Source organism: Polypterus senegalus, chromosome 1 (genome assembly GCF_016835505.1).
Source record: "Polypterus senegalus isolate Bchr_013 chromosome 1, ASM1683550v1, whole genome shotgun sequence".
Classification (NCBI taxonomy): Eukaryota; Metazoa; Chordata; class Cladistia; order Polypteriformes; family Polypteridae; genus Polypterus; species Polypterus senegalus.
In genome coordinates this window covers 22098836-22126761 of record NC_053154.1, presented here as the reverse complement: position 1 = coordinate 22126761, position 27926 = coordinate 22098836, and the positions used below count along the sequence as shown (strand labels likewise).

General features: G+C 39.4%; 1 long non-coding RNA gene across 2 annotated transcripts; it reads left to right on the top strand.

The window, feature by feature from the left end:
- LOC120523335 lies at positions 1-27100 on the top strand. Of its 2 annotated transcripts, none has more exons than XR_005632595.1 (3): positions 1-131; positions 8883-9078; positions 26945-27100. It is a non-coding gene; the product is annotated as an uncharacterized LOC120523335 (long non-coding RNA). The 2 variants fall into 2 exon arrangements; XR_005632594.1 differs by lacking the exon at positions 26945-27100 and adding an exon at positions 24027-24169.
- The last annotated feature ends 826 nt before the right edge of the window (positions 27101-27926 follow it).

Here is a 27926-nt window from a genome sequence, read left to right as displayed (position 1 = left end):
CAAAGTCAACTGTAAATAGAGGGCTGATGATTTGAAAAGCCTTTAAATATAACACGGGGTGGTTAGTGCAAAACACACCAGAGACTTGCAGCAATAACAAGAGGAACCTGCTGCTTCTATTCTTTCAAAGGGTAATAACTAATCAAGTTCCTTTTAAATCCTGTTTAACATTATTACAATGTTAAGTAATGCTATAATGCTAAAATGACAACAACATAGCTTTTCTCTTGCATAACGTTTAGTTTATTAAATTGTCTCATTAAGATTAAATGTAATTTTTCATCCTAGACTTGGAAAGGTGGAAAACAAAGTCAATATGTGATAATTATGAAAATCTAAAATGTTATTGTACAGAATTCCAATTTCAGTTAAACATATACAATTAAATTCTTACAAGTAATGACAACACTTTTTTTTTCTTAGACAAATGTTACTGAGGTTTGTTATGTGTTACAAACCCTGCCAGACATTGATTATTAATATTTGTTAATCCGTTTATGGAGATGGCACACAACTTTTCCAGAATTTACTACCAGATGTTTCAAGCAAGGTGGAATCTTGTAAACGTAAAGAACAGGTGTAATGTGTCTAATTTGTTCATCTTTGCAGCTCTAATCATATTCTAACATATGTGGCTGTCGACGACTGGTGCAGGCTGAATAAAACTTCCCTCGTAAATCTCCCTGCACCAGTGGGTGTTTGGACATAGCAGGTCGATATAAATACCTAAATAGTCTTCAGAGCAGTGGTCCTCAAGTTCAGTCCTTAAACAGAGTTTTGTTTCAACTGGAGTTACTTATTTAGAAGGTCTGTAAAGAAAAAAGAATCAGCTCCTGTCAAATATTTTACTTTATATACTTTTATTTTACTTTATGTAGGTGCTAAAACCAGATCTGGTAACAGCATTACTCAGTCTCATTCAGTTTATGATATATGAAGGTTTAGGGTTAGGGTTAGGGTTAGGGTTATTTTTAGAATTAAGATTTTAGTTTCCTCCCATAGTCCAAAGCCATGCATGATAGGTGCATTGACAATTCTAAATTGCCCCTAGTGTGTGCTTGGTATGTGGGTGGGTGTGTGTGTGTGTCCTGTGGTGGGTTTGCGCACTGCACGGGGGTTTGTTCCTGCCTTGCGCCCTGTACCTGCTGGGATTGGCTCCAGCAGACCCCCATAATCCTTTGTTAGGATATAGCGGGTCGGACAATGACTGACTGATTTTAAAAATACTGATAAATTACACATATACTGTAATTGTTTGTGTTAGTAGGTTGTTGTACCGTGTTAGCCATTATGGATGCAATGAGAAGTCCGAAGAAGGGGCCTGAGTTGTCTCAAAAGCTTGCATATTGTGATCTGTCCAGTTAGCCAATAAAAGGTGTCACATTGCTTGATTTCTCATTGCACATATAATTGTTAAAAATATAATTATCAGCTACATAAGGTAGTCACTTGGTAGTTTTTTTTTTCTTTTTAATTCCACTTAGGTGTTTCTTGTTGGAATGACCGTCAGACGTCTGCTAACATAGACTCACTCCACTTTCCATTATAATGTTTCCCAATTTGAATGATGTCCGAGGGAAAAATCCAGATGATTAGGATTTGTAAAGACATATTAATTAATGTTACTGATATTTATTATTACTAACTATATTGTGTTTTTGGAAGAATTAAGTGGATGTCAAAGTTTGTTGGGCTGAATGGCCTGTTCTCATCTAGATTGTTCTGTTGTTCTAATTTTGTGCTCAGCTGGGGCGGCACGGTGACACAGTGGTAGCGCTGCTGCCTTGCACTAAAGAGACCAGATGAGTTAACTTTCCCTTTGTGGAGTTTGCACGTTCTCCTCAGGTCTGCATGGGTTTCCTCCCGCTGTCCAAACACATGCAGGTCTGCTGTATTGGCAGTGATAAGTTGGCCCCAGTGTGTGTTTGGTCTGTGATGAACTGGCACTCCATCCAGGATCTGTTTCTGCCTTTTGTCCTATGTTGCCTGTGACCCTGGTCTGGATTAAGAGGATTAAAAAATGACATTCAAGTGCTAGGTAGGAAGAGAGAAGCTCCTCCACTAGTTCCTCAAAACCCATAAAAACATCCTAAATGCCATCTGTTCTAAGACATAATGATCATCACTACTACTGGTTAAGATGGCCAGGTGAAGTAGGTTTAGGGAGATAAACTTGACATCCAGGGCACCTAAAAGGGGTTTTGCTATCAGGCTACAGATTTGAGTCAGCATTTGAAGACATCATAAGGATTAAGACTGAAAAAAGAATTATACGTTGGGAATGTCATTTACTAACTTGCCTTATCCAGGCCAGGGTCACACCTGCATCAAGCCTATCCCAGCAAGGCAAATGTTAGGAAAAGTCCCTGAACAAAGCAGCAGTGGGGCGACCACCCACATACACACCAGGGCCAATCTACTGTTTATAATTCAACTAACTTTTATGTCTTTGGACAGAGGGAGGAAACTGGAGCACTCAAAGAAATCCCACAGGGACACAAGGAAACCATGTAAAATATGAACCCTGGGATCCTTACTGCAAGGCACCAGCGTGTCCACTGCACCACCTTTCTTCTACAAAATATTTTGTATATTACATTTTTTTCTTCCTTTTAACAAATTCCATTCAGAACATGAGTAAGTTAGCCTAAATCAGGGGTAGCGAACTCCAGGCCAGGAGTGCCGCAGTGGCTACAGGTTTTCATTCTAACCCTTTTCCTAATCAGTGACCTGTTTTCACCGCTAATTAACTTTTTCCCCATCACTTTAATAGCCCTGTTAGAAGAGTTCAACCCTCTGAATTGATTCCTTTCTTCATTAAATGACAGCCAAGCAGAAATGAGCTAACAGATGACCAGCTAAACTGGGGCTTCAAACTCCAACCAATTTCACTCCAATCACTTTCTTAATGAGAAGCCAGTTCTTGCTGTTAATTAAACCTGTTATTTAATTCCATGACTTATTGCTGCTCTCATTCTGCCACAGCACACATTCAAAAATTGTTGTTTTTCTGATCTTTCCGTCAAGAGCACCAATGTCAAAATGTTTTGGTGACCTGAGAGATCAACCTTACCAAGACCTCTCTTTAATTTCAGATATTGTGTGATGGGCACAGGGGAGCTGGTCATGTGGTGGCTTGTTTTGTGTCTCATTATTGTTTGGCTGCTAATTAAAGAAAAAGAAACAACTAAGGGGCCTGAGTCAAGTTAATTAAAAAAATAATCAGCAGCAAAAACTGGTCACTAATTAAGAAGATGGTAAGAATGAAAACCTGCAGCCACTGCGGCACTTGAGGCCTGGAGTTCGCCACCCCTGGCCTAGATGTATACAGTAGGACACTAGGCAGGTAGAGTGAAACCAGAAGTATGAGTTGTATAATCCATTTTTATTTCCTTTATTTTACTATTGTACATTAAAGATTCCAAGCTGTCTTTTAGACACAAATTCAGAGTGAAAATAGAATATTACACTCCTATGAGGACTCAGCACCTCTGCAATCTCCTTTATGCTCCTTGACGTGCCTGCTACATACAGAAAACAGGGCATGACAGGTATAAAATGATGGCATTTCATCAAAATCACAGTGATTTATTTTGTTTAAAATACAACCCCATTTCCATAAAGTTTGGCATGCTGTGTAAAAGGTAAATAAAAACAGAATGCACTGAATTGCAAACCTCATTAACCCATATTTTATTCTTAACAGAACATAGAAAACACATCAAATGTTTAAACTGAGAAAATGTACCATTTTAAGAAAAGAGTAAAGTTATTTTGAATTTGGTTGCAGCAACACGTTTCATAAAAGTTGGGACAGCAGGGTAACATCCCCTCGTCTTTTAACAACAGTCCATAAACGTCTGGGAACTGAGGAGACCAGTTCTTGGACGTTCGGGAGAGGAATGATGTCCCATTCTTGTCTGACATAGGATTCTAGATGCTCAACAGACCTGGGTGTTCTTTGTCTTATTTTGCACTTCATAAGGCGTCAAATCTTTTCAATTGATGAAATGTGTGGACTGCAGGCCGGCCAGTTCAGCTCACGGACTCTTCTACTATGAAGCCAGGCAGTTGTAACACTGTAGATGCAGTATGCGGTTTAGCATTGTCTTGCTGAGATCTTACCTGAAAAAGACGTCATCTGGATGGGAGCATCTGTTGCTCTAAAACCTGAGTGTGTACCTTTCAGCATTGATGGGGCCTTTCGAGATGTCCAAGCTGTCCATTCCATAAGCTCTAATGCACCCCCATACCATCAGAGATGCAGGCTTTTGAACTGAACACTGATAACAAGCCGGGTGGTCCCGCTCCTATTTAGTCCGGAGGACGCAGCGTCCATGTTTTCCAAAAAGAATGTCGAATTTTGATTTGTGTGACCACAGAACAGTTTTCCACTTTGCCTCTGACCACATTAAATGATGCTTTGGCCCAGAGAAAATGGCGGCGTTTCTGGATATTGTTCATGTATGCCTTCTTCTTTGCATGATAAAGCTTTAACCTGTGTTTGTGAATGGCACGGTGAACTGCATTCACAGACAGTGATTTCTGGATCTGTTCCTGAGTCCATACAGTGATGTTCATGACAGAATCAGGTTTGTTTTTAATGCAGTGCTGCTTGAGGGCCTGAAGATCACGGACATCCAATACTGATTTTCGGCCTTGTGCCTTGTACACAGAGATATCTCCAGATTCTCAGAATCTTTTGATGATATTACGTAATGTAGATGATGAGATATTCGAAGTCTTCACAATTTTACATTGAGGAACATTATTATGAAATTGTTCCATGATTTGTAGATTCAGTAGTAGACTCTACAAATCTAAGACGCTCTTTTTATACCCAGTCATGTTGCTAACCTCTTGACAATTAACCTATTTAGGTGAAAAATGGTCCTCCAAATGATTCTTTTTAGTTCCACTTACTTTTCCAGCTTTTTGTTGCCCTCATCCCAACTTTTTTGAGACATGTTGCTGTCGTCAACTTCAAAATGAGCCAATAGTGTCCATGAAATACTAAAACTTCTCACTTTCAACATCTGTTCTATTGTGAATAAAATATGGACTGCAGAGATTTGCAAATCATTGCATTCTGTTTTTGTTTACATCTTACACAGCATCCCAACTTTTTCATTTATATAAAAATACATATTTTAGCATGATTTGAAGAATAAAGTGAGGAAACTTTTATTGTGACAATAGTGCTCCAAAAAAATGAACATTCTTAGTATGGTAACAGGCAAACAAGTCTATAGTCTTCCTTAGACAGTTTCCACAATGCTTTACCGTTCTTAGCTGTGTATGGTGTCTTACTCTACACAAGGTCCATGTCTCTCTATTTGTCATCTCCTAGTTCCCCCTGGCTGTCATTAGGTTGTAGCTGTCTTCCTGTAGTCAAGTGCTTGGTCGCACTATGCCAATAAAGCTGTTTTAGGGGTTACTTCCTGTTCAATCAGAAACGCCTTCCAGGTTTAGAGAAGCACCATATTTATAAACGGCATAGCAGACTGGTATACCTTGTTGTGGCCCATGGTGGGATAAACAAACAAAACCAAGGGTCTTTGGCAACTGAGGATCAGGTAAGTTGCAATGATTAGTTTCCCGTGTGTGATATTGAGGTAACGACTGTTCCTGATTCACCTACCAGGTCTCTTTTTAGCACACTAGACAACAAAAATATTGCTTCTTGAACACTTTTGGGTGTATCTTATAGATTTTGGCCTGCAAATCACCTTTAACTTTTGGTATCATGTACCACTTATTGCAGTTCCTTGATTTCTGTGATTTTCTCTGTGAACCTTAGGGGACATTGCAGCACCCCAAACCCCAGACACAATGTCACATACACAAGTCCCTGTATAAATAAATGGTTTATTCACAAGAATACCTTAAAGAAATGCACCAAATGTGACGTAAACCACATAATTCTTCTCTCTTTCTTTCTCTGTCTTCTCCTCCACACCTCCTAGGCGAGCTTTGTTTGTCCTCCATACCTGACTCCAACTCAACTGGGATGAGGTAGAATGGTCTCTTTTATTTTGGACTTGGGTGTACTTTCAGTGCTATGGTATAGCCCAACAAAAGTATCTTTCGGGTCACCTGGAATTTCTACAAAAGTACAATACAATCTTGTAACACCCGGAGAAACAGGACTATTGACCTACTGTATGCAAATGTTAAAGACGCATACAGTGCCACCCTGCTGTAACCTGGTTCTGCTTCAGCCTCACTACAAACCAAGAGTGAGGGAGCTACCTACAACCACACGCTCATTCAGGAAGTGGTCCCCTGAAGGCAGAGCAGGCTCTGAGAGACTGCTTTGGAACTACAGACTGGAATATCCTTCGGGGATCTTATAGTGAGAACAATACACACAAGAAGTGCTGGAATGGGCTTTAACAGGCCCTGCCTCTTGACAGCCCGCCAGCCTTGACTCTCTAAGAAGACAAGGAAAAACTCCCCAAAAAAACCCTTGCAGGGAAAAAATGGAAGAAACCTTGGGAAAGGCAGTACAAAGAGAGACCCCTTTACAGGTAGGCTGGGTGTGCAGTGGGTGTCAAAGAGAAGGGGGTCAATACAACACAATACACAGAACAGAACACAAGTAATCCTCAATACAGTCAGTCATTATCCAACCCACTATATCCTAACACAGGGTCACGGGGGTCTGCTGGAGCCAATCCCTGCCAACACAGGGCGCAAGGCAGGAAACAAACCCTGGGCAGGGTGCCATCCCACTGCAGGACACACACACACACACACAGTGCACCTAACCTAAATATCTTTGGACTGTAGGAGGAAACCGTAGCACCCGGAGGAAACCCACACAGACATAATATATTACAAGTACGGAGCAGAATTTAACAGTAGAAGATATCACATAATATGATTTGGATTTGGAAAAGTAGGGATGATGAATCACATCACTTCCCTCCTGCAGCTCCCAAGAGACCCAACAGGGCTGCCTCACAGGACTACAGGTCCCAGCATGAACTGTGTTGAATCCTAAACTAAGGCAGTTGTCACCTTGCATACTGGGGGAGAAAATATTTATCAGTGCTCATCTCCCTTAGTCCTTCCTTTTAATTGGCCTCCCAGCCGATTCATGATCTTTGTTTAATCCCAGTCAGGATAGGTGGGTGAAGGAATTTGATATTTGAGGAAAATGTTTCCATGAATAAGCGACGCCAAGATTAAGGAGGACATTTTTGTTGGTCCACATTTTCAATGACAAGATTTTTGAAGATCTGTGAGCCAGGCTGGAGGAAAGCACACGAAAGATACTCAGGAATAATAACAACATTTATTCATATAGCACATTTTCATACAAATAATGTTGCTCAAAGTGCTTTGATGATGAAGAAAAGAGAAATAAAAGACAAAGTAAGAATTCGAATAAGACAACACTAATTAACATAGAATAAGAGTAAGGTCCGATGGCCAGGGAGGACAGAAAAAACAAAAAACTCCAGACAGCTGGAGAGAAAAAATAAAATTTGCAGGGGGTCCAGGCCACGAGACCACCCAGCCCCCTCTGGGCATTCTACCTCACATAAATGAAACAGTCCTCTTTGTATTTAGGGTTTTAATGGAAGGGCTTGATGATGATGACCATGTAGACTTCTGGCTTTTAATCCATCAATGTAGGAACATCACGGTGCTTTGATTAGGTGGTGATGGCACAGATCACCACCACAGTAAACCGGGAAAAGAAACAAAAGAGAGAGTAGGAGTCAGTACGGCTATTAAAGCCACCATGAATAGTTATTATAATGAATTAAATATATAGAGTATCCGGATTAAATTAAGGTGAAGTTATGAGAAAGCCAAGTTAAAGTAATGTGTTTTCAGCAGTTTTTTTAAAGTGCTCTACTGTATCAGCCTGGCAAATTCCTATTGGCAGGCTATTCCAGATTTTAGGTGCATAGCAGCAGAAGGCCGCCTCACCACTTCATGTTGAGAGTTTTCTTGGCATCTGCTGAACACCCAACTATGTTCAAGTGGCTGACATCATGCTTCAAGCATACAAAGCCATGAAGTAGATCATATTACTAAAGATACATTTTTAGCTCAATTGAACCAATGCAATGTCACCATCATTAAGTGATTAAACACTTTAAATTCAATAAATGTTTATGTCATGTTTCCCCTAAATTCCTACATGATACAGCCAATCAGAAACTTTTTTTAAGATTCTGTGCTAAATAATCAAGCCTTAACACACACAAGAGGTTTGGGGCAGCCTCAAGTATACTTGACAATTGGCTGCAAATTCGGAGAAAAATGTTTTTTTACAGACAAGTGTCCAAAACAGAACTGTCCTGGCTAGTAAACATGGTGGCTATATAGTGGAATGGCAGGAAGAGGAAGGATCTTGACCTGAACTGGAAATTACGTCATCGGGTAACGACTTCTTGGAAGGTAGAACCAGAAGTGACGTCTTCTGGGGCGGAGCAGGTGGAATTTCCCGCATTTGGTCTGTGGGGAGATAAGAGAAAGGATCAATGCACTCTGCCATCCCCGGTCTGATCAGGAATTACCTTCTTTTGAGCCTTTAAGCTGCCTCCCATGCGCATGTGCGCGACATTGCAAAACGTTTGAAAAAGTTGGTCATCCATTGACTGCAGCAGCAGCATCTGTTTATGCATGCATTAGCCTTTTTACTTTTGTAAACCCTGCCATGATTTCAGAAATTTAAAGTACAAAGGAAAGAGATCTCTGTTTAAAAATCATCTGTATTTAATCTTTTATTTTTTTTATTTTTCTGAAATTCAGACACAACAGTTCTTTACAGATATGACAAAGTTCCTGACAAAGAAGATGATTGCAATGGCTGATATCACTGTTGAACCTCATTGGTATTATTTTTCCTTTTTATTTTGCAGAGCTTTCTAAAACCTTCAGCCAGCATGGTCCTGTACTACAGAGTCTCCTGCCTGCTGGCATTTCTTCTTCTCTTAACCTTTCCAGTGGTCCATTCTGCTCCTGTCGAACACCTTTGTGGGGGTGACCTCGTTGATGCCATAAATTTTCTTTGTGGATTTGATATGTATAAAATCGATCCACGAAAGAATCCCAATCGTAAGAACAAATATTAAATGTTTCTGTGTTAATTTGTAGCTTAAAACTAGAATTACCAGAGCCTAGGAGAAAGCTCGTAAATCCAGCCTACCTTAAATCCATTCTCACCTCTCCATCAGAATCTTTTGTCCTATAAATGTGTCGATAAGCAACAAGCAGCCTGGTATCCCCACCGCTGCAGTTCATTTCACAAAGAAGTTTGTCAGTGCTCAGTGTTTATCTTCGAGTGAAGTGCTGGAGCTTTATAGGGTAAAAAAGTACATCATCATTTGGAATACATACATTTCATGTGTGTTCTGTGTCAACAACAATCTATGTAAAACGTAGTTAACACAGAAATGTTTTTCATGTTTTAGTAATAATTGAAAAAATGTAGACATGAAATGTATAAGGTATGAAGCCTGCAATACAAATATGAAATAAACACTTTCAGAAAAGGTACAAGTATAACAAAACAAGTGCACTTTTATTGAAGAATTTAACCGAAGAAAAAAGAAAGCAGGTTATGGTAGGCAATTGATACGACAGTTTGCGTGGTGCAATGCTAAAAACTGCTGCCTTTCACTCAAGAGGTTGCGGTTTCGATATCAGCTGCTTCCCAAATTTACCATTTTCAGTAGTGAGCTGCTCTTATTGTTAATATCACACAATAAAAGCATACATTTGATTTGTGTCTGTAAATTTATAGTTAAAGTTATCATTTTTGTCCAGTTTTATTCTCTCACTCACGTTCAAGCTCCCACACACCCCCTGGATCTGACGCCGTTTTCAGATAAAGACGTGATATAACAAACAAACTTATTTTGTTACACCCCCTCTTTATCTGAAAACCGTGTCAGATCTTGTACGCGAATGAGACTGGGAAAACTGTGGATGTGAGTGTTGTGCGTGACTGAGAATGACTGTGGATGGGAATTTTTTTTATTCAGTTTTATTCTTGAGTGCTCCTGCTCATGCTGAATTAGTATGCACCTTCTGATCCATGATGTCAAAGCCACACTGACAAAACAGAGACTTCGGTATATATGACATTTGGAATAATTCGTTCTATGACCTGTATTGTACATTTCGGAAAACGTTGTTGTACTAATGCCACATTATAATAATTTGCATAGCTTCATGCGGTTGTAGTTAGTGACCGCATTTGGTTTTTTTGTTCTGATCTTGTTGCTGCATGTTGGTATTTCTTTTGAACTCCAGGAGATGCAGAGGACAGCATAGTGCAGAGAGGTACAGTTCTGCGCTATACACAATCATCAGATTCAAATGTGAACATTTCCTACGCACACACTCAAGGACCGTCTTTACAACACGTGTATAAGGTGTGAAGTCCAAATTTTAAATAAACACTTTCACAAAAAGTACAAGTATAACAAAACAAGTGTGCTTATATTCAAGAATATAACCAAAGAAAAAAAGAAAGCAGGTTACAGTAGGAGGTTGATGTGACAGCTTGCGTATTGAAATACTAAGAACTGCTGACTCCCAATCAAGAGGTTCTGGGTTCGATGCTGGCAGCTTCTCAAGTTTACTGTTTTGAATAGAGAGCTGCTATTATTGTTAATATTATATAATAAAAACATACATTTTATTTGCGTCTGTAACAGGTGCTGTAAATTTATAGTGCTTGTCAAAGTCAGCGTTTTTTTATTCAGTTTTATTCTCTCAGTTGCGTTCACGTTCGCCCCGATCTGACACTGCTCTTTTCAAATAAAGACGCGCTATAACAGAGGTGAACTCAGATCGGAGAAAGAGAACAAGAAGCCCTCCCCACAAGAAACGTTCACTCACGTATAAGAACAACGAAGCTGCACCAGGCATAAAGGAGAAAGATGGCACCATAGTTTGGATACAGGACGAAGTCCGGCATCATCCAGCCAATCACCTGTCCTTGAAAGAAACAGCACGGCTTACAATGCTCGCCAACGTATCGTGCAAACTAATGGTATGAGATAGTATAGCAGGCTGTTTGCTGTTTGGGATTATCGACACATTTACAAGACAAAAGACGCTGAATGGAGACGTGAGAGTGGATTTAAGGTGGGCTGGATTTATCAGTGTTCTCGTAAGCTTTGTTAATTCTAGTGTTAATGTACAGTTAGGCTTCTGAAAAATTTACTAAAGCATTTTAAATTTGGGTTATTGGGTCAAAAACATCGCACCTACATTTCATTTCAGTTCTGCACTTTAAATTGGAATAAATAATTAAGAAGGGTTGCGCAGTAGTGGTGCTCCTGCCTCACAGTATGAAAACCAGGGTTGGCATTTCAGGACCTCCCTGCATGGAGTTTGCATATTCTCCCCATATCTAGGTGGGTTTCCACCCACAGTCCAAAGTTATGCAGGTTTGGTGAAATTGGCCGTAGTGTGTGCTTAGGGTGAGTGTGTATCTGTGTTCGCCCTGTGATGAACTATCACGCTGTCCACGGCTTGTTCCTGCCTAGGCCCTATACTATCCAGGATAGGCTCCAGCAACCCCCACAACCTTGTTGGGGACTAATAAAGTCTCTTAAGGCACAAAAGAAAAATCATGTAAAATTAGTAAATAAAATCAGTACGAAATGTAAGTATAAGTAAATTTAAAATAAGAAAAAATATATTGATAGCTTCAGGTAGATGTAAACAGAAGCTGCATTTAAACTTTACAACTGAAGACTTACAGGTGCTTAGTGCTATAGATTGTTAAAAAAAAGGTTGTCCAGGTTTTCCTAATCTCTTAGTGTCTTGTAGACTACCATATGTTAAATTTTTCAGTTTTTTCTACATATTAGGAAGTTTTTCAAAGCACAAAGAATCAACTTCGTATACAAAGAACCCATCCCAGAATAAAATAGTGCTTTGACAAGCAATACTTTTACTAGGAAACACAAATCTCAGTAAAAAACCATAAAGTGCCATTAAAGATCAGGATTTTTAGATTGTAGGTGCATGGAATATGAACACCACTTCTTGGCATGATATGATTTTCCCAATACTGCTAAAAGAAATAGATGATATTTGAAAGTACAATAACACTGAGGACTTTCAGCCAATGAATTGTTCTGCAGAAGTGTGTCAAGAAACACTGAGGGCTCCTTTATACCAACAGTCATACATCTGTATAATACTTCACAGTGGCTGGATCAGACAAGCCAGAAGTTTTCTTTGTTTTTAATTTTCTTGCTATATAGTTATTCTGGTGTGTGTTCAGAACAATGTGCATGTGTGTGTGTTTCTATCTATCTATCTATCTATCTATCTATCTATCTATCTATCTATCTATCTATCTATCTATCTATCTATCTATCTATCTATCTATCTATCTATCTTGCCATGAACGACTGAAATTCCACAGTCCCAACAACAGTTGAAGTGCCAACCAGGCCACCCTACTGAATATTTTTTCCTAAATCAAAAACTGCAATTAAATAAACAGACCACAGGGGCACTAGAATTCAAAATCTTCTTCTACTTTCATCTAACTGGGAGCACCACCCTGCTGGGAGTCTGGGGACAGGTTCTTTTTACATGTCTCAGACCAGAAGGCTTGAGGTAGTGATGAGAGTGTGGTCAGCCAGCTTCTTGGGCCAAGACAGATAGCTACAGTGCCTCCTCTGGTACTGCATACTTGATCAGAATCGACAAGGTGATCTTAAGACTCACATTCATGACTATACATATGGTTATATATATAAAAGCATATGTTACCATCAATGTGTGAAATTAGGCATGGTTTAGGATGCCTAGGAAATCTATACTTTGCCTAAATAGTATTTATCATTCTGTATAATGCCTAAGTATTTTATACTAGCAAAATACCCGCGCTTCGCAGCGGAGAATTAGTGTGTTAAAGAAGCAATGAAAAGAAAAGGAAACATTTTGAAAATAACGTAACCTGATTGTCAATGTAATTGTTTTGTCACTGTTGTGAGTGATGAGTGTTGTTGTCATATATATATATATATATATATATATATATATATATATATATATATATATTTACACACACACACATAAACATATATATATATATACATATCTATACATATACACATATATACATACATATATATCTACATATATACACACATATACATACATACACACATATATACACTCAAATACATATATATATATATATACATACATACACACACACATATATAAACATATATATACATATACATACATATCTACATATATACACACACAGCTATTTCAGATCAGTGCAATACGCTGTTTGTTAAAACGTTGACTCCGCTCTTACGTGCAATAAAAATCAAATCATTCAGTTGTCTTTGCTCATATGTCATTTTAGAGCTGGACGCCTGGCATCTTTTTGGCCACAAGTTCGTTTCTGTTTGGTGTGAGGTTCTGTGTTGTGGAGATTCTCAGGATGGATTGCAGGTGCTCATCAGTGAGGCGACTCCTGTGTGCTGTTTTGTTATTCTTTATCACTGAGAAGAGCTTCTCACACAGATATGTGCTACCAAACATGCACAAGGTTCGAGCCGCATGTAGACGGACTTTTTTTGTTCTTCAAAGTCACCAAAGCGCCGTGCAAACTCAGTGCGCAATAACTCTAGTAAGCGGTAAGTGTTAGCAAGGCAGCTGAAGCGCTGCATTATGGGATCTGTAGTTTATTGTGTTACCAGCGCTTCATATACCGGGCTTTAATAACAATAATACAGTATATAAAATGATCTCGGGCTATAATTACACGCCGCCGGATGTGGCCCGCGCCCTTGAGTTTGACACATATGGACTAAATAGAACTTGAAAAGATATGTTTTTCAAATGTGATCGCACAATTCAGATAGAGTTGACGCACTACAGCCTGCATGCCTCAATAAGTCATCCTCCCCTCGCTCTTACTTTTTACCGTTCATCTAATGAATACACTGAGTATGGCTTTACCAAAACAATCATTGATGGCGAATAAAGTATCCATTATTCGAGTATGTAGAGCGGGATATATTTATATACATATATATATACCAGCGTATCGCAGCGAGAAGTAGTGTGTTAAAAAGGTAGAAAAGAAAAGGGAACATTTTAAAAATAACGTAACATGACTGTCAATATACAGTATTTGTTTTGTGAGTGTTACTGAGTGTTGCTGTCATCAAGGATTTGATTATCATTATTTCTTTCAATCAGGTTCGTATTTGTAGGATGTGTTGTGTTCAAGTTACATTCCGTGTTTGTCAATCGTTGTAAAGATGACAGGTTTCATTCATCGATTCGTTTCTTACTGCATCAATAAACAGCTCGTCTTCTTCTTTATCTGAGACCTGACACACTGCATGCACGGGTTTTTTTTACACTGTCTTCCTTTAGCGGGACATTGACTTTTTCCACCGTGTGCTTTGTTTCCACAGTAGCTGCATTTATGAATATGCTTATCAGGCGCTTCATATTTTTGCTGCCTTTTCAATTGTGTAATTCGGTTTTGTTCAGCGCTATTTGGAACTGTTGCTTTTATCTGTGCACTGCGTCTAGTTCACGTGAGCCACTCGGTGTACTTGCATCGAAGGTTCCCAGCTGTGCTGGTGCCATCTCGTGCTATGTCCATAGCTTTATTTAATGTTACCTTAGTCCTGGCACTTAAAACTTTCTCTCGCAGTTTCGCTGAGTTTGTGTCAAACACCACCCTGACCATCTCATCTTCCTCTCCATAAGCACAGTCCTTCACCCGTGAATATTTACCCGTGGCAGTTTGCTATTGGATTGCCGCTGATGGACGGCCTTATATGGGCAGGCACTAAATTACAAACGCCAGCGGCAGGCTGTCTATGAACTTAATTTAAAGTGTAGGTTTACATCGTGCTTTGTTTCCGAAGTAGCAGAACTCATGAATATGGTTGTATATGTCACTCGCTCGCTTCTTATTGTTTCGCTGCCTTCTCAATTATATAATGCATGTTTTCTTGAGCGCTTTTTTGAGGACTTCCTGGTTTTCTATGTACTGCGTGATTACGTGGGGGGCGTGATGATGTCACACGAAACTCCGCCCCCACGGCGTTGAAGCTCATCTCCATTACAGTAAATGGAGAAAAACTGCTTCCAGTTATGACCATTACGCGTAGAATTTCGATATAAAAGCTGTCCAACTTTTGTAAGGAAGCTGTAAGGAATGAACCTGCCAAATTTCAGCCTTCCACCCACACGGGAAGTTGGAGAATTAGTGATGAGTCAGTGAGTGAGTCAGTGAGTGAGTGAGGGCTTTGCCTTTTATTAGTATAGATATATATTCATCTCTCTATACATAAAATTTAACGTTTGTCTGTCTGCTTTTCAGGAGAGACCGGATCTAAATCTGTTAAGTAGTTCTCTCCGATTTTTAGGAGAGAACTACTTAATGGATTTAGATTGGGTATTTTTCTATAATTTGTATCATTTTTTGCGACTTCTCTCGTTGCACTAAGAATCATAGTTCACTTGCAGGAGCGATATATTCACGCTAATCTGAGACAGAAGCTGTGGGCTGAGGGAAGCATGTCGTCAGGAGTAGGGAGCCAGACAGGTTCATCTTTACTGTCCTGTTTCACTATATCCATCAATTTTGCAACCTGCTGAATCTGAACACAGGGTCACAGGGATCTGCTGGAGCCAATCCCAGCCAACACAGGACAGAAGGCAGGAACCAATCCCAGGCAGGGTGCCAACCCACCACAGGACACACACAAACACACACTAGGGCCAATTTAGAATCGCCAATCCACCTAACCTGCATGTCTGTGGACTGTGGGTGGAAACCGGAGTGCCAGGAGGAAACCCTCGCAGACACGGGGAGAACATGCAAACTCCACGCAGGGAGGACCCGGGAAGTGAACCCGGGTCTCCTAACTGCGAGGCAACAGCGCTACCACTGTGCCACCGTGCCGCCCTGTTTCACTATATATATACAGGTAAAATTCCGTTAAAACGAATATCTTTACAATGAAATTTTCATTACAACGAAGTATTTTTATGGTCCCGACAGTTTCTCTATATGACGTGAGTCTATAGAAATCTCATTACTACGAAGTACATTCAGCAGAGACTTTCATTATAACGAAGTGCCCAAAGACCTTGAAATGCCTGAATGAGTCATCCGCAGAGCAGCTAGTTCTGTGGCCACAGCTCAGTTGTGCACAACGATCCCCAAACAGATATATTGTCATTTTTTTTTCTTTCTTCGAACTTTCTTCGTACTGTTTTTTTTTTTTTTTGCCCTTTTTGTTTCCTGCGGTTTTCAGTGATACCTTTTGCTTATTGTTCGTAAACATTTAAAAAATCATCCACTGGAATTTAACTCATTGTCACCCTCCTATAGAAACGGCAGACACGAAAAAACAATAATAGTTCATATTAGAAAAAAACTTTACGTTTTTGCAGCTCTCGATTGTGAGAAAAAAAAAAGACATTGCCAGCAAATTCAGAATTTCGCCATTGACGCTGTCAACTTTCTTGAAAGACCAAGCAAAAAAAGAAAAAAAATCTCGGGTTGCAAACGTATGTGAACTGCTGCATTTGAAGACATCGAAAAAGCAGTTTTTATGTGGTTCAGAGATGCTCGTTCAGTTTTTATGTGGTTCAGAGATGCTCGTTCAAGAAACATTTCTATTAATGCAGCACTCATTCAAGAAAATGTGAGGTTTGTAAACTCTCTTGCACTGATTTGTGTTTTTTGTACCTCACACCCTCATATACCTTTATCATAAGAGCATCCCTTATCTACGATGGAGCATTCAATCAGAGGGAAATATGGAGCTGGTTTTAAATTAAACGTCATTGAAGTAGCGAAAGAAATTGGTGACTGTGCTGCTGTCACAAAATTGGATGTGTCTGAGAAACTGGTGAGAGATTGGAGGGGGCAAGAAGATGTAAAAAAAAAATTAAATGTCGCATTTTTGAACGGGTATATAATTCGGGGTCTGATTTTATGATTGATTTTCCGGGTTTCAAGACCCGACTTATACATGAGCATATACAGTATATGTTTTCGTTAACCTCCTTAGAAACTCTGGTCCTGGGGCCTCATGCATAACGCTGTGCATAGAATTAACACTAAAACATGGCGTATGGACAAAAGCGGAAATGTCTGTACGCACAAAAAAATCCAGATACATGAATCTATGCACACGCCAACTTAGACGTTTTTCCGTTACATAAATCCCGGTCAGCATAAAAAGTAACGCACAAGTACGCACCTGATGCCACTCCCCAACTCCTCCGAGAATTACGACTCTTTGAATATGCATATCATTATAAATAGCCCTTAAGCTCAGCGTTCTGTGAAAAGACAATGGCAAAAGCACAGGGGAAAATAGAAGATGTTCAGCAAATACCAAGTGGAGGCAAGGAAAAACGTACTATTTGTTGGTTTAAACAGTGGTATAAACAACAACAGAAAATTGATCGAGTGACATAGAGTGCCGGAGAAACTCAAAAGTTTAAAGTTCACAAGTCGCACAGTGCCCAAAAAAAAAAGAAGTTGTCAGATATCAAAGTCATCGTGAAAAAGCGAGTTGTAGCCCACCATCTATTAGGGTACAGAGAAAAGACAAAAAATAGGCATACAGTGGCAAAAAAAGCTTGAAATGTCAACTTTAATCTCAAAATTTCCACTTTAATCTTGTAGTTTATTTTGTCATTAAAGTAAAAAATTTTAAACTTTTATCTTAAAATCGTTTAATTTATTAGTTTCTCAAATCCCATCGTAACTAAAGTAGCATGTTAAATTTTTTGCATTGTATGTGTTCTTCTATGTGCTCTATGTGTGTGAATCATTACATGCTTCTTAAACGGGCTTTGTCTTCCTGAAGCATTTGTCATATGGGACCAGTTCAATAGACAGTGTGCATAGCTGAGGCAGTGTGTGCTTGATGCTGTATAGCGATAATTCTCTTTCGGATCAGCTGCTGTAGAGCTGTGATTCCACACTCAGATACAGTGGGATAAATACTTGAGAGTAACAATGCTAAAGCAGTTATGGTATTTGGAATAGTTTGGCTATTCCATGGACCATTATATTGTTACAGGTTAATTACAATCGGATGACTTAAACTAATAAACGATATGCAGTTAATTTCAGTGTATTTGATAATGCCGTGTCAGGGATGTGGATTTAAAAAAGAAAGGGAAACAACACTGGAACAGTAGCGCTGCGTATGCCAAGGAGTTTAGTTTTTTTACATTGCGATGTGAGCGTGGAAACGTGCATACGCAACATTTTTCTGCATACGCACCATTTATACATGAAATGTTTGATTTCAGCCTATTTAATCTCAGCTGCACTTCTCCCTCTACAATTTCCAAATCAATCCTCATTTTAATGCTGGGATGCTATCTACTTCCTTGCATATAAAGACATCACAAGTGAGATGAAACATGAACAGAAACTGTTCATGTTTCAAAACTCAAACAAGAAGAATTAATGTTAAGAAAGATATAACAGAAAATTGATAAAAAATTCAGTACTACTTAACCACGTTCGGTATACATATATACAGAAAAAGTCCAATATATCGTGTTCTTTTAAGTTGGCTTGCTGTATATCAAATGACTGAAATAAAAAATTCACAAACATATACACAGTGGCACATGAAAAAGTTAGTCTTAATGTTTATGTCACTAAGAATTCAGTTATTATTAAACAAATAAAAAATGTTATATTACACTCAAAAGTGTGTTTTTAAATTATACTAGAAAATGTTATTAAGGAATGTTACTGATCAAGTTAAAGACTGCTAAAAATGGTTTCCATCAAAAGTTATGCAAACTGCTCTGTGCTATAATGTGTTCGGGAGAACTTCTTTCCATACAATGCAACGAGTGAACTTGTGAGGTACAGGAGGAAGGGTATCTTGTTTTCAGTGCTTTGCTCTCAACACCAGTAGCATTACAATTGTTCACCAATAACTCAGTTGCGAGCACTTGTTTCAGGAATGTGTTCCATTAAACCCTCACTTCTCGACTTGATTAAGTCTGTCTGAGCATACAGCTCCATAAATGAAATACACTGTTATGAGTATGGCATGTCTCCGTCTCTCTCTCACTATTAACTGCATAGATGCCGTAACAGAGCTTACTAAGTGAAACAGTATCAGGAAGACCCACCAGCTGTTCCTGACCGTGTGTTCTAGTGCTAACAGAAAGGAGGGGCACCTTAATGTGTGTTGGGCGATTCTTTCATGTGCTACCCTGTACACAGTGACAGAAAGAGTCCGTACTGCAGTTCAATTCAGGTCAACTGACTGTTTCTCATAATCACATAAATTTTACTTCTTAGATATGTTATTTTGTTTTTAAAACATGATACATAGATAATGTAGATGTCTAGATACGCAGATGGTCTAGAAGCAGTTGAATCATTACAGAGGGACTTGGACAGCATACTGGCTTAGGGCACCTTTGTGGGAGATTAAATTTAATGTAAGCAAATGTAAAGTATTACGCATAGGAAGTAAAAATGTTAAGTTTAAACACACACAATGGGAGGTCTGATAATTAAAAGCACACCTTATGAGAAGAACCAGGGAGTCACAGAGGACAGTTATTATAAAGAAGAGTATGCAGAGTGCAAGTCAAAGGAGGTTACGCTTGGATTTTATAACACATGTGTGACAATCTCATCTTGAGTACCATGTTCAGTTTTGGTCTCCATGCTACAAAACAGTACATGGCAGTGCAAGAGAAAATCCAGAGGAGAGCAACTAGGACTGTAGGCCATGAGTTATGAGGAAAGACGGATAGTGGATCTAGGCTGTTACTTTACAATGAGTTCAACAATAACATGACAAAACTACCTAATGTGAAGGATTGTGTTGTTTATAATTTTTTCAAGGCAAGGAATCAGATTTTGAGGTCAGGTTATTGAATCATGGCTATTGTGTTTTATATATATAACATATATATATAATATATATATAACATGAACATCTCACAATATATATATATATATATTGTGAGATGTTCAGCCCGGACACAACCAGACAGACACCAGCAGGTCTTAAAACACATGCTTTTTATTAAACTAGTGTCCCCAAACACAAGTCCCGCACACACACAGTGCTCCAGCACCACAACACCCTTACTCACGCCTTCAACTGTCCGAGGGCTACCTTTATTCCTCTCGTCACTGGAGCTTCGTCCACCTCCAGCTCCCGACTCTAGTTCCTCAACTGTAGAAAGGTGGCACCTTTTATATTCACCCGTATGTCCTCCAGGTGTTTGCTGATGCCCTTCCGGTGGCACTTCCTCGTGTGGCGGAAATGCCGCACTAGCACCTGGAGGCACTCCGGGTGTCCCTAGAAGGTTCTTCCTCCACCCACCCAGGTGTGGCGGAAGTGCAGGTTTCTCGGGCTCCACAACGCTTGGCTCCGTCCCAATGGTCCCGTCCTTATCCAGGGTGGGTGCCCCCTCATGGCCCGGGGGATGAATAACCTGCCTCCCAGTCCTTCCAGGCATCCTGGCTGGGTCTGCCACACTATATATATATATTTTTTACAGATGCCTTCATTTGTTTCTCCTGTCATTAGGTCAGAGACCTGTGTGCTCCTGAAGGTTATGACCACTAGATTACAATGTAACTGATTTTTGTCAAACGAATTTGTTCTCAAACCAAATTACTCAACAGTCTTTTGTTAGTGCAGATCTGTTGCTTGATTTTTACTTTCTCTGTTTGGAAAGTATTGCAATTGTCCAAAGATTCAGTGTTGAGATTTTGATGAATCTCAATGTTTTAGACCACCCCGTCTTTCTTGTATACGGAAAATATTTGTAATCCTCCAAAAATTCCATTTTGAGATTTTGATAAATTTCGATGTTTTAGAACTCCCTGAGTCCAAAAATGTAATTTTTGGAATTATGTCTCTGTGTCTGTCTGTGTGTGTGTGTGTGTGTGTATATAAACACAATAAATTCAGTATGCTTTCAGTTAGGTCAACCAAATTTTGCATACAAGTACTAGGTTAAAAACGCAGATTTCTATCAACTTTTGGGCTATTTCCACTAACCGGAAGTGATACTTTACCTTTTATATATGCAGCAATTTTACTTTTATAATAATTGCTCAATACATTATAAATTTGATTTGATTTGTTGTTGATGGTTCTTTAATGTGAATAATATAATTATTGTCTTGCGATTTACTCCTCAAATAACCATCCCATATCTTAGTAAATTATAAAGTCTAAGGGAGTCCACTCTTTTGTTTTTTTTGACTTTCATCCCCATGCACGATTTTTTGATCTCTCAGTTTCAACCCCATTTTTGCCTTCTGCCTATGTCTAATCAACCTGTCCCACTCAAAACATACTTTTACAAGTTCTCACTTGCCTAACAGTTAATGTTAATTGCACTGAAATTTTACAAAGTTTTGTTTACACAGAACCATAGACAAAAGCAATACTTTAACAGGAACTGTGGTATTTAGTAGGACTTTAGGGATCTTAAGAACTGTTGGTGTTGTTTTGGAAAAATTATGTGAATAGGACTCAGGAGCATTGCTGAAATGAATGGTCTATTCTTGCCAAAATTTCTCTTTTGTTCAGCTTTTGTTAATGGTGATAGGAAGGAGTTCCACCTTACTTTTTCCTTTCCCCAATAACCCTCCTGGGATACATCTTTAAGTTAGCGCTACGGAACCATTGGTTTTTCAAATATGTGAAACTCGTTTTTGATAGATACAGAAAACAAATGCATGGGGCTCAGATTATTGAACAAGCACCTCCTTAGGTTTTCTAGCCCATTTTGGGTTGTGTTGATTGCGGCACGGAGAAAAGTTACAATATAATCCTTGAGATGCCATGAGGTGGCCCAGTGCTCTATATGTGCTACCTCATTCATCCATATTACCTGTACATTACATTACATTACATTACAGTTTATTTTTGTATAGCCCAAAATCACACAGGAAGTGCCACAATGGGCTTTAACAGGCCCTGCCTCTTGACAGCCCCCCAGCCTTGACTCTCTGAGAAGACAAGGAAAACTCCCAATAAAAACCTTGTAGGGAAAAATGGAAGAAACCTCGGAAAGGCAGTTCAAAGAGAGACCCCTTTCCAGGTAGGTTGGGCGTGCAGTGGGTGTCAAAAGTAGGGGGTCAATACAATACAATATACACAACAGAACAATTCCTTAAGACAGCATAATAATAAAAATTTTAGAAGTACGGTTTAACAGTAGATGATATGACATAATTAGGTTTGGATATTTTTAGAGTCCTGGAGACCTCATCCATCTAGCTGCCTCCCCATTTGGCCATGCCACAGCTGAAACGTTGCTCCGATGAAAGGACCCCTCTTTCCCATGATTCCTGTGATCCTCCATCAGGGATGACTTTACCATAGGCAGGCAAACAACTTGGCAGGTGGGCCGTGGCACCAATTGCCACATTTGGGTACCGAGAAAAGAAACAGAATAGGTGAGGGTTAGTATTCAAATATAATTATCATGTTACTTATGTTATAGTGCTAATGACTAACAACAGAGATGAAATCTGTACAGTTAATCAGCAGCTCTAGTCAGGATATGCTAAACTGAAGTTGTGAGTCTTCAGCCGGGATTTAAAGGCTGAGACCGAAGGGGCATCTCTTATGGAAGCAGGAAGACCATTCCACAGTTTAGGGGCCCTGTAACTAAAAGCTCGACCTCCCACTGTTATTTTATTAATCCTTGGAATCCTAAGCAGACCGGCATCTTGAGATCTTAATGTGCGCTCAGGTTTGTAAGTCATGATAAGTTCAGACAAGTAAGCGGACCTTGGCCATTTAATGCTTTATATGTTAAAAGGAGGATTTTGAAATCTGCCCTGAACTTAACTGGGAGCCAGTGTAAGGATTTAAGAACTGGGTTTTGTGTTCATATTTTCTTGTTCTTGTAATAATTCTTGCAGCGCATTTTGGATTAACTGGAGGCTGTATAGAGAACAGTTTGAACAGCCAGTGAACACCGCATTGCAGTAGTCAATCCTACTAGAGATAAATGCATGAATTAATTTCTCACAATCCTGTTTATTTAGAAAGCGCCTTAATTTCCTAACATTTTTAAGATGGAAAAACATGTTTTGGACGACTTTGTAATATGCGCTTTAAATGACATGCTAGAGTCAAAGATAACACCTAGATTGCGGGCTGATTCAGTAAAATTAATTGGGATTCCAACTGAGTTAAATGACGACAAAATATTGCTGTGATCAGCGTCATTCCCTCCAACAATTAACATCTCTGTTTTATCTGTATTTAAAGACAAGTAGTTCTCATTCATCCATTCCTTTAATTCACTAACACAACTAATTAAAGACAACATCGGAGAAACTTCATTTGATTTAAATGAAAGGTATAACTGGGTGTCATCTGCATACGAGTGAAAATTAACATTATGTTTCCTAATGAGAGATCCCAGTGGAAGCATGTAAAGTGAAAACAGTAAAGGTCCCAGTACTGAGCCCTGCGGGACACCATATTGAACTTCTGTGTATAATGATGGAGTACTGTCAGCACATTTCTGTACATACTGGAATCGATTTGATAAATAAGAACTGAACCAAGCGAGCACGGGGGCAGTAAGCCCAACATCGTTTTCTAGCCTGTGCAGTAAAATCGAATGGTCAATGGTGTCAAATGCTGCACTTAAGTCCAACAACATAATTACAGTGGAATTTCCTTCATCAGAGGATATCAGAATGTCATTTACCACCCGTGTTAGTGCCGTTTCTGTACAAGGTTGTATTCTGCCCGCTAATGCTTACATGCTTTGGCAGCTTAGCAGAGACTGGTTAAGTAACTGAGGGTTCACAAAATTAGCGAGTGAGGGGTCAGAACTGGCATTGCAGTGCTTCAGCTTAAAAAAAGAGGGGTCAATAAATCCTTGATTACCAGCTAAGAGAGTGTGAGAAGCTTGTCACTTATCCTATATGTTGCTATATACTGTGTACGATGATCCTTGCATACTAATTATGGTATTTTCTAATTTGTTTCTAGGTAGACGTTTCAAAAAGTTCAACATCCACAATGACTGTTGCATTAATTCTTGTTCTCTGACTTATTTGGAAGAGTACTGCAAAGAATCCAAGTGATTATGTTAAACTATAATGTTAAAACATAAATAATACTATTCAAAAACACAGTCTCTGGTGTTTGCTTCATGGTGACTATGCCATATCTCTCTATATAATCTTCATTTGGATCTTGATCTTTGTTTGTCCGCGAATGAATTAGAAGAAGAAGCACTAGATGGCAGTAGAGAGACAGCTAAAACATAGGCATTGCATTAAGAATCTCCTCCAGGCTTATACTACTGAGGACTGTATTACTCCAGTCACACCTCAAAACACAGACATTCAAACTAAACAAATTGTTGTGCTTTAAATTAACTAAAGAGATCTTCATTTAGATCTTGATCTTTGTTTGTCCTCAAATTCCACGCATGCGTAGACCACCTTTCAGTTTAGTACGTTGTTGTTACTCACGGATGTCAACAATGTGCCTGAATAACGAAAGGGGTGGTGGACAGTGTTACGCTGATTAGCTCCTGAGGCTTGGTTAGAGAATGAGATTGCCGAAGATAAAAGGTACGTGCCTACGTAACATATGAATGAAAGAAAGACAGTGGGTAGAATAAATGACACGTTCCAGAAATTATTATTGTTACATTGTAGCCAGCGAGTGCTGCACATCTCACAGTTGTACCGTGGTTTGCTCACATGTCAGTGAAGTGATCCCTATTTATGCTTTAAAGAGCCTGGATACCTATGTGTCCCCCTTTTATAACCATTGCTCCATGTATATTGCCTTACTCTTTGGATTGCCACAAAGCAACCTGCAAGATTGGAGAAAGGTTGAGAAGACATCGTGAGAGGAAACGATAGCGTCGTGAAAACGAGACGGACTGTGAAAGGACAGAAGCAGAAATGCTCCTACACCACCACATAATTACTATTCGGACAGTGATTCCGAGTAGGCCGTTCCTATCAATGTCCAAGGGTTTTCTTTTGTAATTTTGTTTCCCTTATAAAAAATCAAAATGCTGTATGACGAAGGGCCCAGTTCACGACTGGTAGCCGCATTTAAACAGGGAGACCTTCACAGACAACTTTAATACGCGCAACGTAGTTGGGCGCACATGGCTAGTGTAATATAATTTGCAACTCATTGCACTTGTAGATTTTATACCTTAAGGCATTTATACACCTAGTTCATCAGGTGTGAGTTCCCCAAAAGTCCAGTTTAATTAGCACAGTGGTTCCCAAACTTTGTCCTGGGGACCCCTTGTGGCTGCAGATTTTTGTTCCAACCAGATTCACATATTAATCGATAACAACTCGTCTCATTTAATTAGCTGGTCTTTTTTAGTCTTCTCTTATTCTGCATTCAGAAAAACACAACTGCATGTTTTTTACATTTATAACATATTTAGAAATATTTCTGTTTTTTTGTAAAGTGATAAATGCTTAACTTTCTTTTATTGCTTTCCTATTATTTTCCCCTTTTCCTGTGTAGTTTTCTCTCTTCATTTAATCCATCCATCCATCCATTTTCCAACTCACTATATCCTAACACAGGGTCACGAGGATCTGCTGGAGCCAATCCCAGCCAGCACAAGGCAGGAACAAATCCCGGGCAGGGCGCCGACCCACCGCAGGGCACACACACACACACCAAGCACAATTTAGGATCGCTAATGCACCTAACCTCAATGTCTTTGGACTGTGGGGGGAAACCCACGCAGTCACGGGGAGAACATGCAAACTCCACGCAGGGTGGACGCGGGAAGCAAACCCGGCTCTCCTTACTGCGAAGCAGCAGCGCTACCACTGTGCGCCACCGTGCCACCCCTCATTTAACCCAAATAGTGAAAATTAACAACCTACAGGCGCCCAGGATGATGAAAGCAGCAACGACTTCAGTGTCAGACCCGCCGATTAGGAAATAATAAATTTAAATAACCAGAACACCTGGAAAAGCAGAAAGAAAATTAGGTTGCAAATACTGTTAATGACTTAAAAAAAAACACATATTCCCCATATATCTGCTTATTACATTTTAATAAAAATCTACCAAACTTAGTTTGTAATTTCTACATTGACTCCAAAATAAGGACTCACTTAATTAGGCTAAGAACAGTCCAATGAAAAACAGAAGTTGGTTGGAACAAAAACCTGCAGCCACAGGGGGTCCCCAGGAATGAGTTTGAGAAACACTGATTTGGCACATTGACTGCTGGACCATTCATCACCAGAACGCTGCCGTATTGGTCTATGCATGTATGATAATAATGTATGATAACAATTAAAACGCGTAAAAAATGTAAAGAAATGAACTAGAAAGAAATGGTTTTCTTATCTATAGATCAGGGGTCCTCAATCACAGTCCTGGAGGGCCGCAGTGGCTGCAGGTTTTTGCTTCAACCCAGTTGCTTAATGATAAGCACTTTTTGCTCAAGTAACACTTAATCATTTAATTATTAATCATTTAATCATGGGGCTCAGATTATTGAACAAGCACCTCCTTAGGTTTTCTAGCCCATTTTGGGTTGTGTTGATTGCGGCACGGAGAAAAGTTACAATATAATCCTTGAGATGCCATGAGGTGGCCCAGTGCTCTATATGTGCTACCTCATTCATCCATATTACCTGTACAAGGTTGTATTCTGCCCGCTAATGCTTACATGCTTTGGCAGCTTAGCAGAGACTGGTTAAGTAACTGAGGGTTCACAAAATTAGCGAGTGAGGGGTCAGAACTGGCATTGCAGTGCTTCAGCTTAAAAAAAGAGGGGTCAATAAATCCTTGATTACCAGCTAAGAGAGTGTGAGAAGCTTGTCACTTATCCTATATGTTGCTATATACTGTGTACGATGATCCTTGCATACTAATTATGGTATTTTCTAATTTCTTTCTAGGTATACCTTTCAAAAAGCTCAACATCCACAATGACTGTTGCATTAATTCTTGTTCTCTGACTTATTTGGAAGAGTACTGCGAAGAATACAAGTGATTGTTTGTCATTTATGTTAAACTATAATGTTAAAACATAAATAATACTATTCAAAAACACAGTCTCTGGTGTTTACTTCATGGTGGCTATGCCATATCTCTCTATATAATCTTCATTTGGATCTTGATCTTTGTTTGTCCGCGAATGAATTAGAAGAAGAAGCACTAGATGGCAGTAGAGAGACAGCTAAAACATAGGCATTGCATTAAGAATCTCTTCCAGGCTTATACTACTGAGGACTGTATTACTCCAGTCACACCTCAAAACACAGACATTCAAACTAAACAAATTGTTGTGCTTTAAATTAACTAAAGAGATCTTCATTTAGATCTTGATCTTTGTTTGTCCTCAAATTCCACGCATGCGTAGACCACCTTCCAGTTTAGTACGTTGTTGTTACTCACGGATGTCAACAATGTGCCTGAATAACGAAAGGGGTGGTGGACAGTGTTACGCTGGTTAGCTCCTGAGGCCTGGTTAGAGAATGAGATTGCCGAAGATAAAAGGTACGTGCCTACGTAACATATGAATGAAAGAAAGACAGTGGGTAGAATAAATGACACGTTCCAGAAATTATTATTGTTACATTGTATCCAGCGAGTGCTGCACGTCTCACAGTTGTACCGTGGTTTGCTCACATGTCAGTGAAGTGATCTCTATTTATGCTTTAAAGAGCCTGGATACCTATGTGTCCCCCTTTTATAACCATTGCTCCGTGTATATTGCCTTAATCTTTGGATTGCCACAAAGCAACCTGCAAGATTGGAGAAAGGTTGAGAAGACATCGTGAGAGGAAACAATAGCGTCGTGAAAACGAGACGGACTGTGAAAGGACAGAAGCAGAAATGCTCCTACACCACCACATAATTACTATTCGGACAGTGATT